The following is a 16,275-nucleotide window of genomic DNA, read 5'->3' as shown; positions in this document are numbered from 1 at the left end:
TTCAGAAATGCCATGTGCAGCTGTGGACTAAATGGGCTCCAAAAGAGTTGTGCAACATGGTGGCCCTGAATACCTTGTACCCCAAGATTCATTTTTTACTCATATGGAAAATATCTTCATTGCACATCTACTATGTGTCAGGCTTTTTTCTGGAGGCTGAGAATACAGCAACACAAATGGCAGGTCCCTGTATTCATGGATTTTTACATTCAACAAACAAGTAAATGATAAATATATAACCTCAAGGAGCAATAAGTACTGTGAAGAAAAATAAAGGTTAAGGAAATTGGCAGGGAGGAGAGCAGGTCAGCTGCTTTAGAGAAGATAATTAGATAACACCTGTCCAAGTGGTAATAGGTGAGCAAAACCTGAGTGATGTGAAAGAACAAGCCAAAAGAAAAGTGTAAGTTTTATTAGGGGTGTGATGGAAAGCCACTGTAGGGCTTGGAGAAGGGGAGTGAAATGACTGATGGTGTTTTATAGAGACCAGTCTAGCTGCTGTAAGAAAAATAGACTTTAGAGAATCAAGAGAGGGTACAGGGAAACCAGTTAGCAGGGAACACCAGCGAGAGATGACGATGGCTCAGGAAAATGCAACCAAATGAAGGTGATACATGATTAGAGTCAGCATATACTTTGAAAATCAAGTGTATGGCTGATGGATTGAATGCAGGGAAAAGATGAATCAAGGATGTCTTTTAAGTATTTGGCCTAAGCAATTAGATGAAAGGATGTATCACGCACTATAGTGAGAAAAGACTCGGGAGGAGCAAGTTTAGGGGAATGGGGAGCCAGGAGCTTCGTTCAGGATATTTGAAGTTTGAGATACCCATTAGACATTCAAATAGGGATGTCATAGGCCGTTGTGATGCAAGCAAACCCAAAATTAGGGCTCAGCTAGGATGGTTCTTGGCTTTGCACCAGAAAGAATATGAGAGAGAACTGATAAAGTGAAAGCAAAGCAAGTTTATTCAAGCAACAGGGTACAGGAAAATGGCTGCTCCATAGACAGAGCAGAGCTGGCCCATAGGCAGAGTAGCACAAGTGGACTGCTGGCTAGCTATATTTGTAGCCACTCCTTAATTATATGCTAAATAAGGGGCAGGCTATTCATGAATTTTCTAGAAAAGGGATGAGGAGTTCCTTGAACAGAGGGTTCCTCTCCCTTTTAAACTATATAAGGTAACTTCTGGGCATTGCCATGGTATTTGTAAATTATCATGGTGCTGGTGAGTGTATCTTTTAGTATGCTAATGCTTTATAGTTACTGTAAAATGAGCAATGAGGGCAACTAGCGATTGTTTTTGTTGTCATCTTGGTTTTAGCTGGTTTCAGCCAGTTTCTTGAACTCCTTACATAGTGATCTACCCGCCTCAGCCTCCCAAAGTGCTGGGATTACAGGTGTGAGCCACCACACTCAGCCTCAGTTGTTTTACTGCATTCTGTTTTGATCAGCAGCCTCGTGAATGGGGTCATGACCAGTACCTGGAAAACAAGTCCTGCTGATCTCCCGTCTCAGTTGGACATGCAAATCCAGAGCTTAAAGTAGAAGTCAGAACTGACTGGAGATATTAATTTGGAGGTAATCAACCATGGGTAACATACAACATATTAGAATAAAGTTTTCTCCCCTTCTACTTGACCAATAAAGCTTTGCATTCTATTTACTTTCCTGTTGAGAAAAGGTACTCAGTGGAAGTTTAAACACTTTCCACAAAGAGTGGAGTTCACTAATGGTGAAAGATCCTCCAAAACTTTCTTATGAGCACCACCCAGAGCTTGTTCCAACTGAGCTTGTTTAGTTGGAAGTTGTTCAAGCTCCTGATGTATATGTAATTTTAGAAATGCATTTGGCACAAGGTATACATATATCAAAACATCTTGGTGCAAACCATAAATATATACTATTTTTACTTGTCAATTAAAAAAATTTTAAAGAAATGCGTTTGGGAAAATCACCCTCTACTTACCTGCTTACAGTTTCTGTGTCTCCCACCCGGCCACACACACAGCTATGGCTAATCTGAGCTCTTGTTGGTACTGTGATTCCTCATGAGAAAATCAGCTAATTCTATTTGCCCTCCTTTCCATTTTCCTTTTAGTATTCACACAGAGTGGATTTATTAAAAGGACTCAGAGATCTTGCCCAGAAACCAAGAATGGAGATGTAGCCAAGACTCAGGAAAGACCTAGAACCAGAAATAGAAAGTCATCAGGATAGAGATATCCTTCCTTTCTGTTTTTAAGTATCTGTGTCAGTCTTTTTCAAGACAGATGCACTCTCCCTATTTTGTGGTCTACATGGAGGAATATGGCCACCCACAGGTAAACCCAAGTTCACATGCATAATAGACTATATCACTGGCTTTGATTCTTCTTATCACCCACCGCTCATCCCTTCAGTCCATATCGATGCCATGTGCCATATAACTGCAGCTCTATCAAGGGGCGGAGAGCACTGGGGTCAGTCATTGACTTATTTGGCCAACAGAATGGGGCAGAAGTGAAAGTGCCACTTCCAAGCCTAGCTTCTATGAGATCTGTCACATTTCCACTGGTATCCTTGTACTTCAGGCATTGTCATAAGAACCTTGCAGCCTAGGCCACTAGTGCCAGGATGAGGATAAAAGTCACATGTAATAGAGCTTCTCAGCTGGGCCCAGACTAGAACTGCCAAATCCCTGGCAAGCACATATACATGAGTGTAAATAAATGATGATGGTCATGTGACCCTGAGATTTGTGGGTGTTTTGCAGCATTACTGCTCCCAGAGCTAAAGGACAAGCTAAATGACACATGTTACAGTGATAGTCACCCCCAGAGACTAACTTATCTCTGTCTGAATCCCAACTTCACTTTCTGAGGAAACAGACTATAGTGGATTCAACTTGAATCAAGTGTGAACACCCATGGCTGGGGAAGGTATTCAAGGCTGTATATATAAACATGGCTATCGGTAGCCCATCCCTGTGGATCAAGAGAGAGTTCTCAAATGAAGGTAGAGATGTGGTGGTTATGGTGAGCTGAGCGGGCACCCAAAAGGAGTCAACTTCTACTTTATGTACAAAATGCTTCCTAGAGCAAGAACTGCCTTTAGGTAAAAATTGTTTACCATGACAAAAACTGTCTCCTGCAAGAAAATTCTGATCCCATAGGCAACTGAACTTTGAAGAAAAAAAAAAAGAATGAAAAACAGCTATATGCTTTAAAAAGGGAAGATAGAGAGCAAGGAGAAATGTTTAACTGCAATAAATCACAAGCTTAGGGTAGAATTTGATCAATGGTTTGCAAGGAAATCAAGGGTGAGGTAAGTAATTTCTATTCCTCGGCACTCACTCTTTTGTGAATCCATAAGCCTTGGCTGCTACCAGCCATTCCGTGCAACTGGCCATCAGGCATAGATCTGAGCCTGGCAAAGGATAGGGACTAGTCTCTTAGTGAATAAAAAAGATCAGGGTGGAAAGGTAAAGTTGAGACATAATCACAACCATTTCAAATTTATTGAGTACAACATAGGTAATATTAGACCTTTACTTGAATGGTGAATTTAAAATCAGAGAGTTATTACACTGCAAAAAATTGATTTATTCAAGTTAGGTAATTCTGTCTCCTCTAATCACCCTTTGGGAAGATATAATGAGAACTTGTAGGTTTTGAACATTCAAATCGAAAAAATGTTTATAATAATGTACACAGTTTCATTTGCATCTACTATTTAAATTTCTCTGATTACCAACCCATTTCTTAGAATGTTAATGTGAGGGTGGAGATTATATTTTTACTTTACATGTCACTTCAAGAGAGGAAATAGCTGATTATGTTTTCACCCACTTACAAATAGAAGCATCCATATATACATATATTTGAAATACCATTATTATTACACAGACCACATATGAAATTTAAATGGAATAGTACACCATATTGTAAATTATAGCCAAATGGACTATGAATACTTCTTTGTTTGGTTGGTTGGTTGGTGTTGTTTTGTTTTGTTTTTGAGACGGAGTCTTGCTCTGTCCCCCAGGCTGGAGTGCAGTGGCACAATCTCAGCTCACTGCAACCTCCACCTCTGGGGTTCAAGTGATTCTCCTGCCACAGCTTCCTGAGTAGCCTGGATTACAGGCACGCACTACCACACCCAGCTACTCTTTGTATTTTTAGTAGAGATGGGGTTTCACCATGTTGGCCAGTCTGGTCTCAAACTCTTGTCCTCAAGTTATCTGCCTGTCTTGGCCTCCCAAAGTGCTGGGATTACAGGCATGAGCCACCGCACCTGGCCCTATGAATAATTCTTTGAACAACTGAAATAATTCTGAAAGTAGTACATGATACTTGCCAAAAATAATTCTTACTGAAGGATTCTATTTGGAAGCAATTAATAATTAATAATAGTATCATAATGAGTGCATTTTGGGGGGTACATGGTGTCCTACAAAATACTTGCCAGGCAAGCAATAAAATTTGAACAAATAATCTAATTTAAAGAGAAAGGTAAAAGAAAATTGAGATGAAATGAAAAGCTGTTCCAAATACTTTATAAGAAATCGTATTGGGACCAGAGTCATCTAGCAGCAGCTGCCACTCTGAATTTCAGTTTTCATGAAAAACTAGAAGAGCTAGTCTTCAGTTTGTGTTTTTTCCTAGGCAAAAATCCCTGAGGCAAGTAAATTCAAAGCACTGTGAACAACTCTAAGGGTGAGTTGGTCTTACCCTCTACCCTAGACCTACTAAATCTGATTACCCAAATGGATTAAGAACCTGTGTTTTTAATAGGCACCCCAGGTGATTCTGTTGTACAGCTAAATTTGGAAACCATTGCTCTGGAGAGAAAAATAGAAAGCTAATGCTGACACAATTGGTGCATCTGTGATGGCACTGAAGCAGGCATTCAGAATTCTCAGGAAATGCCAAGTCAGGAATGGCCTTTTTGGCTCAATACCCCACCCATTTGCCCCTACCTCCCAGGAGCTAAGAATTTTCCTTTCTTTAAACATCTCACTTAGGCAATGTGGTACAGTTGGGGTGCGTGACTCCCAACAGTCTCTGCAGCCCCTGTGTGCCCTGATTGCCGAGGGAAGGTTGGCACTGATGGAAACAGCATGACTGAGAGGTGGACAAGTGGAAAGTGCTGCCCTTCAGTGACACAATCCTCTGAAGCTCAGGCTGTAGTTTAGATCTTTCCTTAATGTGAATAAGGTCAATTAAGTTTCCTTTCTTTAAACTACCTTTCTAGCATAGGATTTTAAAACTTTTTTAACATCTCAAGTGAAAGCTAGATCCATCCAATGATGTGAATGATTTGGAATCAAACTGGCACAGGGTCCAAAATGAATCTCTAAATTATTTAATCTCTAAATTGTGTATTTATTGGGGACTGGACTACAAAGAGGAGCAACCGACCACAGGCATGATTTACTTTTAAATGTGTGTTTTAAATCTATGTTTGTGCTCTTTTACATTTGAAAATTTAAATGCCACATTTAATTCACAAACCCTTCCTTGTGTATTGATTTTTAAATTATGTCATCATAACTGTACCACGTTGCCTAAGTGACATTATGCTACATGATAAACTGCTAATAATGAAGACCTAAAAAGAGCCTCCATCTGCCCATCAGCTTTCTGAAGAGCAATCAAGACAGCACTTGTGCTAAACTGTGCTTAAGGTGCCATGACTCCCAATAGTGTCTGCAGCCCCTGTGGGCTCTGAGAACCGAGAGAAGTTTGGCACTGATCGAAATAGCATAATTGAGGGGGAGACAGGTAGAAAGTCCTGCCCTTCGATGACATGCTCCTCTGAAGCTCAGGTTGCAATTTCAATCTTTTCTTTAATGTGAATAAGGTTGATTGAGTTTAAGGAACCTGCATTCAGGGATCTAATCATCTTTAGATTTCCAACACAATTGGAAGGACAAAATCTACCTCTCTGTCCCTTGTACACTGCTTTTGATGGTCACCAGGAACAACTCAGGCCACTACAAAAAGAAGGCCAAAAAAAGAGCCTACAGAGTAGTGGAAATAAGTAGACATATAACTTATATATAAACACACACATGTACATATACAAACATAAAAGTGTATGCCAATGTGGGAGGCAGGATGCATAAGAAGCAAGAGGTTGGATACACTACAGGAAGAAAACAGGAAAGGCCACTGGGGCAGTACTTACCCAGTTCTCTTTGCATGAGGAATAAGAAGCCACTTCTTAAAAGTCTTCCTAAAAGAAAGGAGAATAAAGTTATACAAACTTGGTCCAAGAGCACTAGGTCAGTACAGGAAGGAAAAGGAAATTTAGGGACAGTTGTTTGCCTGAGTCACAGCAAAAGAGCCTGGAATACACGAAATGAAAAATAAAAGATTTCTTTCACTAAATTTTCAGTCAGGTACAGAGCATGAAAAACAATACTCCTCTGGCCTGTGTAACAGAATATGAAGGAGTTAATCATCCCTTCTCACTTCCAGGGAATGTGGAGCTCATCAGAGCAGAGGGATACAGCAGCCTGGGCATGAAGTTGGACCTGCCTCCTTCTGGAATCAGGGAGATGTAGGAGAGAATGGCAGAGGGAGGAAGAGAGGGCAGTCTGGCAGAGAGTACTAGCTCCTAAGCTCATGTGAGGCATCTCAGGGCTTTCTGAACCAGCTGGAGAGATCTGAGAGCCATCTCCGTTTCCACAATTATAGACAGGAACAGAGGTAGAGAAATACCTTTTTTCTTTCTTACATTATGACCTCATAGTAACCCCCATGAAGGCATGACCTGGGGAAACAGGAGTCATCCATTTTTTAAAGAATGTGATGATGTATCAAAGATGACTCATGTCTTGATCTAGCATGTGGCGTTATAGATGGATAAAAGGAGACATTTGTGTATGTACACATACACACATGCACACACATGCATACATGTATTATGGTTGCGATCATGTTTAAGTATAGACACACTCTTTTCTTACTTTATTAAAATACTGAGTTTATTTCACATATATATTTTTGTCTCCCCATCATTTCCATGTCTGATCACTGCTACCATTATATCGTATCACAACATTACATACATACTTAAAACCAAAGGGTAGAGTTCCATCTTTAAAAACCAAATAGGCATTTTGGACAACAAATTCTTGGCGATGGAACCTGGAAAACATTTATTAAACACAGTAGGAAAAGTTCTCACTCTGCATCACAGAGAGGACAACCAGATATCAACTGTTACAGAAATGAAATGAGATGAAATTTTTTTAACAAATTGTCTAAACTCTTTTCTTAAAGTGACTCCCTCCACTGCCAGAGATCTTGAATAGCCTCCTGGTCAGTTATCTGGAAGCAATTCTTCACATAACTGATGAGCTTAGCTTCCACTTTAGGAAGAGAACCACCTTGTTCTATACTTGCTTGCATTTTTGCTTTAATGTCTTCTACAGGACTAGATCCTTTTGGTGTTTCAGGAGATTTTTTCCTGTTTTTTGTTTTGTTTTGTTTTGTTTTGTTTTGTTTTTGAGATGGAGTCTGGCTCTGTCACCCAGACTGGAGTGCAGTAGTGCGATCTCGGCTCACTGCAAGCTCCGCCTCCCGGGTTCACGCCATTCTCCCGTCTCAGCCTCCCAAGTAGCTGAGACTACAGGTGCCCACCACCACACCTGGCTACTTTTTTGTATTTTTTAATAGAGACAGGGTTTTGCTGTGTTAGCCAGGATGGTCTCAATCTCCTGACCTCATGATCTGCCCACCTCGGCCTCCCAAAGTGCTGGTATTACAGGCGTGATCCACTGCACTCGGACTTTTTTCCTGTTTTTTGAAGGATTCTTGACCTTTTGATCTGGGTGTTAGTGGTTTTAAGTCTTTTCCATTCTGGCTTCACTTTTGTGCACTTTTGGCTGGTATATCTTATATAGATTTTTTCACTGGAGTTTTTCTTCAGTTTCCTCGTCATCTTCATCATCATCATCATCATCATCATCATCTTCACAGCAGGTTTTACTTTTTTCCATGGAACCCTGCTACCACCTGCAGGAGCAGATCACTTTCCAGATATACCTAAGAGTTTCACGTCCCCCACCTCATCTTCTGACTCTGCATCTTCCTCCACAGCTACTAAGTGCTGTCCACTAATATGCACTGGCCCTAAACCACACTTCAATTGTAAGACCACAGGTAGTGGTATTTCAAAGCCCCCAAGGGAAACTGTTGCCTGCACAGACATTTTCAAAGTTGCCAGTGTTACTTTAATTGGACTACCTTTGTAATTCATTGCTTCTGCTTCAACAATGTGCAATTCATACTTTGCACCAGCCCCTAAACTGATCGTTCTTAAAGATAACTGGTGCTTATTTTCATCATCATTCACCTTAAAGTGATCATCTCTGTCGGCCTTTGGTTCACAATTGAAAAGATAGCTCTGGGGCCTCAAGGGGCTCATATCCATGTTCATCGAATCCTCCATGGAGGGGTGGCATGCACTTATGTGGGAGAGACGGCAAACAGAGATAAACGGCTACTGCTCCAGGGAACGGCCCCACAGAACAGAATCACACCCAACACATACATTCTTATACGCATTTTTTTTTTTTTTTGGCTGAAATAACAACTATTGCTGATGGGTTTAATGACAATCCAGATGGTGGGTGGTGATGCTATTTCCCGAGTAGGGAAAACCAGGAGAGAAATCAGAGTGGGTCAGGGGGAATTATTAACAAGAAACAGTTCAGTTCAGGACACATTCAGTTTGAGATGAAAATGTTAAGTACGCAGTGGATGCACTATGTGGGTTCAGAGGAGAGATTGCAGGAGATGTCAAATGGGGCATCATCAGCATTTCAAGTCATGGCCCCAGGTGAGCTCTCCTGTGAGGAGAGGGTAGATGGAAAACAGAAAGCAGCCTAGAACTGAGCCCATGGAACCCTAGTTTTGTGGCTGGATCGAGGAAGTGGAAGAATGAGGAAACTAAGCTTTATGTTGAATTCAGTTGAATTTCATAGAATTGTGTCTCTCCAATTATAATCCTTGGTTTACCCTAAGGGGAAGGGTTCTATGATCAAATTAATGGGATATCTCTCATATACCGCTCCCTCTGGGAGTTTCAGAGGACCAGAGCAATACTTACAGATCAAAGATTCTGAGATGTCCTTAAAGGAAAAAGTTAAATTTTAAAAGAGCATTTCTTTAAGTCAGGGGTTCTTGGAATGTGATCCCCAAACCTGCAGTATGAGCATCACCTGAGAACTTGTGAGGAATGTTCATCCTCAGCTCCCCGCAGACTTACAGAATCAGAAGCTCTAAAAGTGAGACCCTGCAGTCTGTATTATAATAAGCCTGCCACAGTGACTCTGATGTGTGATTCAAAGACCACAATCCCAAACATTTGGCCGTTTTTCTTTTGTTGACAAATAAGTGCTTTCCAAAATGTCCTAGTTGGAAAATATTGTTACTGCAAACCCCAGTTTTAAGATCTTTACTTTAACAAACTTTACAGTGCAGAATCACTATTAAGAATTAAATTCACAGCTGGGCACAGTGGCTCACACCTATAATCCTAGTACCTTGGGAGACCAAGTTGGGCGGATCACCTGAGGTCAGGAGGAGTTTGGAACCAGCCTGGCCAACATGGTGAAACCCCCATCTCTACTAAAGACACAAAAATTAGCTGGGTGTGGTGGCCCACACCTGCAGTCCCAGCTACTTGGGAGGTTGAGGTGGGAAGATCGCTTGAACCCAGGAGGCGGAGGTTGCAGTGAGCCAAGATTGCACCACTGCACTCAAGCCTGGGCAAGAAAGCAACACTCCATCCAAAAAAAAAATTAAATTTACTATCTCACTTTTTATACATTTGTTGCTAAATCATCATGCCCCAAAATATTTCTATCAATTAAAAAGTGGCTTTTTGCCAACAAACACACTTGGTTATATGCCAGTCTATGATATATTTTAAAATACGCTTTGTTTTGTTGTTGTTTTTTTGAGATGGAGCCTTGCTCTGTCGCCCAGGCTGGAGTGCAGTGGCGTAATCTCGGCTGACTGCAACCTCTGCCTCCTGGGTTCAAGTGATTCTTGTGCCTCAGCCTCTACAGTAGTTGGAATTACAGGCGCAAGTCGCCATACCCAGTTAATTTTTGTATTTTTTAGTAGAGACGGGATTTTACCATGTTACCCAGGCTGGTCTCAAACTCCTGACCTCTAGTGATCCGCTGGTCTCAGCCTCCAAAAGTGCTGGGATTACAGATGTGAGCCACCACAACCAGCCTCAAATATATTTTTAAATTTTACAAATGTAGTGATCTCTTTTGCCTTCCTAAACAGATCAAATTATCTACACCTGCACTATCTAATAAGTTAGCCCCTGACTATATGTGGCTATTTACATTTAAATTGCCTAAAAAAAATGTTAACAGTTTCTCAGTCACACTATCCACATTTCAAGTGCTTGATAGCCATGTGTAGCTCCCAGTTACCACATCAGACAGTGCATATCTAGAACATTTGGTGAACAGCACTGATTTCGATTATGAAGAGTTCCTCGTTTTTGTTACCAATGAATCCCTCAGAGCCAGCATTTTTTAGAAGAACACAATTGCCATATGTGAGTGTGATCCTCATTTTTCCAGAGGATACCAGTCTTGATGGAGAAGATTAGGGAGGGGCAATGAAAAACTCAGCTAAGAAAATCAGTGGTCGGCCAGGTGCAGTGACTCACGGCTGTAATCCCAGAACTTTAGGAGGCTGAGGCGGGCAGATCACCTGAGGTCAGGAGTTTGAGACCAGCCTGACCAAAATGGTAAAACCCCATCTCTACTAAAAATGCAAAAATTAGCTGGGCATGGTGGTGAGTGCCTGTAACCCCAGCTACTTGGGAGGCTAAGGCAGGAGAATCGCTTGAATCCGGGAGACAGAGGTTGCAGTGAACCAAGATTGTGCCATTGCACTCCAGCCTGGGCGACAGAGCAAGACTCCATCTCAAAAAAAAAAAGAGAGAAAGAAAGAAAAAAGAAAAAGAAAAGAAAGAAAATCAGTAGTCTAGAACTTTCTCAAATGTCTCCCTCATTTTTCTACACGGAGTCTTAGGCATCCCATGCTCCAACTCCGTTGAAGTTCCCCTCCTGTTGCCCTTGAAATCCTCTCCTCTCACCACTTAACAGCCTTGTCCAGCCATCACCCCTTTACCACCACTGCTGCTGCTGGTGGTGTCAATTCTCACTGCCGTTGTCATTCTCACCACATATTCTGGCCACTCAGCATCTTTGAAACCCCCTTTTCTGCTCTTCGGCACTCCTACTTTATGAATCCATGCTTTCTTAAACTAGATGCCTTCCCCTTGCTAGTCTCCTTTGCAGTCTATGTAGAAGCCTTTGACCTAGGCTCCACCAGTCAGGTGCATCCATGGGAGATTTCAGTTTGGGAGAAAGCAATACAATTAAAAGGCACCACCCAGGCACTATGTGATAGTATGCCAGTCAGGATGGCAGAGGGTGGCCACAGAGACGTTCTGCTTTCAGCGGGAGCAGGGGCAACGGTCTGAAGGTAGTGCCCCATGCTCAATGTCAGCAAGGCAAATCCCTGTCCTGGCTCAGCATGGCAGGAGGACCGCCACCAGAACAACCCACTGATGTGACTTGCATCGTATTCCTGGCTATAAAACATCCAAAGCCCCATTCTGTGGCTTCTTGGAAATTCTGTGAGCTGTCTTTTAATATGTTCCTTTTCAGCTCAAATTAGCAAGAGTGGGTTCTGTCGCTTGTAAATGGCATCCATAGCAGAAATTCCTACCCAAGTTGGAACGAGTTCTCTTTATAGCATTTACCCACACACATTGATTATGTGGCTTGTGTCAGACTCTCTGCCAGGGACTGGAGATACAAACATATAGGGGATTTGTTCTCAAGGGGCTTAAAATTCAGGCAAAGAAACAGATCAGGACACCAATAAGGACTTTAAAATACTGTCGGTGGTCGTGACAGAAATACAAATGTGGCATCGTGGAGACCCAAAGGACAGGAAGGAGGAAAGCAAACTGGGGAAGTCTTTAAGGAGAAGATGGCTCTTGAACTCAGTTGTCAAAGATAAACAGGTGTTTGACAGGCAGACAATAGGACAAAGGAAAGGAAAAAGCATGCAGCAGGGGGAGCAGGCTGCTTCAGTCTTCCTTGTTCTAGAAGCAATGGTCAAAAAGCGTGTGGTCAGATGGGGACAGGAAGAGTCCGGGCAGCAACAACAAGGCCAGAGAAACCATGAAAACAATAGTGTCATTTGAGTGCCTACTGTGTACGTTGTTCTAACCATTTTACATTGTATTAACTGATTCATGCCTCATTACAACACTAGGAAGTGGATGACTAAATCAGCCTTACATGATAAAACACTAAGGCAGGCTGGGTGTGGTGGCTCACACCTGGAATCCCAGCACTTTGGGAAACTGAGGCGGGTGGATCACCTGAGGTCAGGAGTTTAAGACCAGCCTGGCCAGCATGGTGAAACCCCGTCTCTACTAAAAATACAAAAATCAGCCGGGTGTGGTGGCAGGCGCCTGTAGTCCCAGCTACTCTGGAGGCTGAGGCAGGAGAATCGCTTGAACCCGGGAGGCAGAGGTTGCAATGAGCTGAGATTGTGCCACTGCACTCCAGCCTGGGCAAGAGAGTGAGACTCTACCTCAAAAAACATAAAATAAAAAATAAAACATTAAGGCAGAGAGAAGACTTGCCTGGGATACAAACACCTAGGGGGCAGCAGAAGAAAGGTTTTACCCTGTGATACAGCTCTAGAGTCCATATTTTAACCACCCACGCTACTACAGCCAGTTGGGAACCAGTGCAGGGCGTCTTTATATTCCATTCTAAGGAGCTTGGACTTGACCTTCTAGCAGTGCTAAAAGGGTTTTGTTTTGCTTTTTAACTTTTAAGTTCAGGAGTACATGTGCAAGTTTGTTATATAAATTGTGTGTCATGGGGTTTTAGTGTGCAGATGATTTCGTCACCCAGGTAATCAGCATAGTACCCAACAGGTAGTTTTTCGATCCTCACCCTCTTCCCATCCTCCACCCTCAAATAGACCCTGGTATCTGTTGTTTCCTTGTTTATGTCCATGTGTACTCAATGTTTACTTCCCACTTATAAGTAAGAACGTGTGGTATTTGGTTTTCTGTTCCTGTGTTAGTTTGCTAAGGATAATGGTCTCCAGCTCTATCCATGTTGCTGCAAAGAACATGATCTCGCTCTTTTTTGTAGTTTCATAGTATTCCTTGGTGTATATGTACCACCTTTCCTTTATCCAGCCTACTGTTGTAGGGCATTTAGGTTAATTCCTTATCTTTGCTATTATGAACAGTACACTAAAACCTTTTAAGCAGGTGAGTGGAATGATCAGACTTGTGTTTTAGGAAAAACGCAAGGTATTTACAGAACAAGGCAGCATGAGTATGGGTAGCTAAGCAGGAAGACCTGACTCTACTTCCCACAATGCGCACACACACATACCTCCTCCTGGAGCCTGCCACACAAACCAGGACAACAAAAAGGAAAGCTTTTGGGAAAGGGATTCAAAACCAAAGAAGAAACAGCAACTCTTAGCAGAATATCTCACAACAGACTTGGGGCACAACCATGGTTCCCAACTTAGCAGCTTTGTGACCCTAGGCAAATTATTAGGTTGATGCAAAAGTAATTGCGATTTTTGACATTGAAAGTAATGGCAAAAACTGCAATTTTGCACCAACCTAATACTTCACTGATTTAAGCTTCATTTTTTTTCTGTGAAAGTGGAGAAACAGAATGAAAATCCCTATTCCAAAACTCTGGGAGGAGGTCAGACATGTTTTCAGAATTCAGATTTCTGGATGATAGAACAGTAGCATGGTGTATATACCATGTATTATGTAACACACCCAGTGAGCTCTGATGCACTCCTCTATAATCAAATTCATTAATATTTCTGCAGCAAAACATGAATATTTACAACAGGTAGGATAAATCAAAACTAGAAAAAGTCTCACGTAAGTTCTAGTTAGGTTTTGCTGTCAAAAGATTTCAGGTCAGGTTCATTTCACATTCAAATGAATTATGAAAAGCTTGAGGCTTTCAAAGATTTTTGGGTTTCCAAATTGTAAATAAGGGATTGTGCCCCTCTTATTATACTATTGCTTTAGAGCTGTTATAAGAATTAAGTGAGATAATGCATATAAAGCACTTAGGTCCTGCTATCCCTCCCAACTGTCAACGAATGTGACCCAGGATCCCAGCTATAGATCCCATGTGCCTCAACTCTGCCATTTCAAAAAGAGTTCAACTGGAGCCATTTTCATCCCTTCTTTTGATCGTGGCTTCTAATCTTTACTGTCTGTGAGCCCTACCACCGATCATAATGCTTCCTCCATCATTTTTCTTGGGAATTCTAGCAAGTTGTCATGCAGTCGGGCCCCTCATGAAGTCCCCAAGTTCCTAAGGTGGGTGCTATAGACCAGCCCACTCCATGTGCCTCGATGCACAGGCCTGTCTCCAGGACCATTCCCGGGAGGTGTGGAGCTATGGCAAATCACTGTGAGGGAACTTCCTTGCATCCATGATATTTTTGAAAGCAAAATGTTGCTCAAACCAGGAAAAGTGATCATTACATTTTACTAAATATGGGAAAGACATACCAGGGGAATCACACAGAATTTCAGCCAGGCAATGTTCAGCAAGGAAACATTTATTGACTGTGTTTCAGGCATGACGCCGCTAGGCCACCTGCCCCACCCTTAAGGACAGCACAATTTCTATCCCTTCTTCTCCAACCCTCTGTTATATTCCTTTATCTCTATCAGAGTTTTGCTGAAATCAGTATCACTATCATCATCATCCTTCCATGAATACAGTGCTTTAAAACTTACTTAGGACTCACACACACATCACCTTGTTCCTGCCTTACAGCTGCATGGGTTATGATTAAACCTGTTTCACAGGTGAAAAAACTGGAGCTCTTGGAAGTCTGAAAGTGGCTACCTATGTCTTTATCTTTCTCTTCTATGGGACACTGCCTCCTCAGCCAGACTTCCCACAGAAGGCAATTTTCATAAAATGCTGGTTGCTCCAGCAGAGGCCCTGGAGAGAAAAACATCAAGCAATCCTGAGTAATGCATATCACACCCACAGACCAAGCCATCAATGCCATTTCGTGTGTTTGACTGGACCAACTCAGGAGGCTTCCCTGGACTGGCCATTAGGCCCAGGGTATAGAATGATCACAGTTCACCTGTCTGCAAAGAGAAGGAGAGCTCCTGAGTGTTGACATTTCCATCTCCATTACGAAGAACAGCACCTCCCACACTCTGACTGAGCATCAGACTTACCCTGAGAGATGTTTTAAACTCCTATTTCCAGGCCAGTCCCCAGAGATGCTGAGATCATCAATCTTAGGTAAAGGCTGGGAAGGTGTTCTTTCTTATGTGCCCCTAGATGATTCTGGTACAAAGGCAGTCTGGGGAACCACTGACCTAGAAAAATCAAGAGACACATATTACAGACAAACCACTTTAAACGTACCAAATCCTAATTTCTGGCCACTTAAAATGTTGTGGCCACACCAGGGACAGAAAGGAAATGGCCTGGGAACATTCATGCAAACAGCTGTAATAAATATTCAGTTTGGATAACTTTTGTGCAAATGACATAGAGATGTTGTGAAGGAAGTATTAAAAAATTAGGTGGAATGAAAAATGAACATTGGGTATCTAGAAGATGCTCTCAGGCAGATTTGTGTGAGGGCTTGTTGCTCATTCTTCACCTCATTCTCTCTCTTTTTCCCCATTGCCCTCCCCTACCATCCCCAAGTAGGAGCTTATTTCAGTTGCAGGATAACACTTCAGAAATCAAATGGAAACTGAAAAATTACTTCTCTGGTTAGCATCTGTTTGGCAATATGTTTACTGCCTCTATTCAGCCCTGAGCAACTGCCAGGAAAGCCAAAAAGAGGGCAAGAGCTCTATTCATCTAATTACTTCAGCAGAAGAAAAATGTGTTAATTAACTGACCTTAATAATTCATATATATCTGAAGTGAGGGATCATTAGACTTGCACGCAGGGCCTGGCATCTGAGTAAAGGATCAGTGGAACGATCTCACAGGCAGCCTCATTTTGGAGAGCTGATCTATTTTTGTTTTCTTAAGAACAAATCTACCACCTCCAAAAATGATTGAAGAACTTTTCTGCAAATGACAGGTTTGCAGTAACACCTTGATTCCTCCAATTGCCTTAGCCCCTCAGGGGGATGTGAAATATTTTTAGAACCACAACAGCCTAACATATGAATTG

General features: G+C 42.0%; 1 long non-coding RNA gene and 1 pseudogene across 1 annotated transcript; both read right to left on the bottom strand.

Moving 5' to 3' along the window:
• Positions 1 to 1,970: 1,970 nt before the first annotated feature.
• Positions 1,971 to 15,450, bottom strand: LOC117981077 (uncharacterized). The gene is made up of 3 exons (XR_004672595.2): positions 15,314 to 15,450; positions 6,173 to 6,220; positions 1,971 to 2,189 (listed from the first exon to the last, which is right to left on the bottom strand). It is a non-coding gene; the product is annotated as an uncharacterized LOC117981077 (long non-coding RNA).
• On the bottom strand, positions 6,883 to 9,220 carry LOC100973836 (nucleophosmin-like; annotated as a pseudogene).
• Positions 15,451 to 16,275: the final 825 nt, after the last annotated feature.

The sequence above is a fragment of the Pan paniscus genome, chromosome 6 (assembly GCF_029289425.2).
Source record: "Pan paniscus chromosome 6, NHGRI_mPanPan1-v2.0_pri, whole genome shotgun sequence".
Lineage (NCBI taxonomy): Eukaryota > Metazoa > Chordata > Mammalia > Primates > Hominidae > Pan > Pan paniscus.
This window is presented reverse-complemented; position numbering and strand designations above follow the sequence as displayed.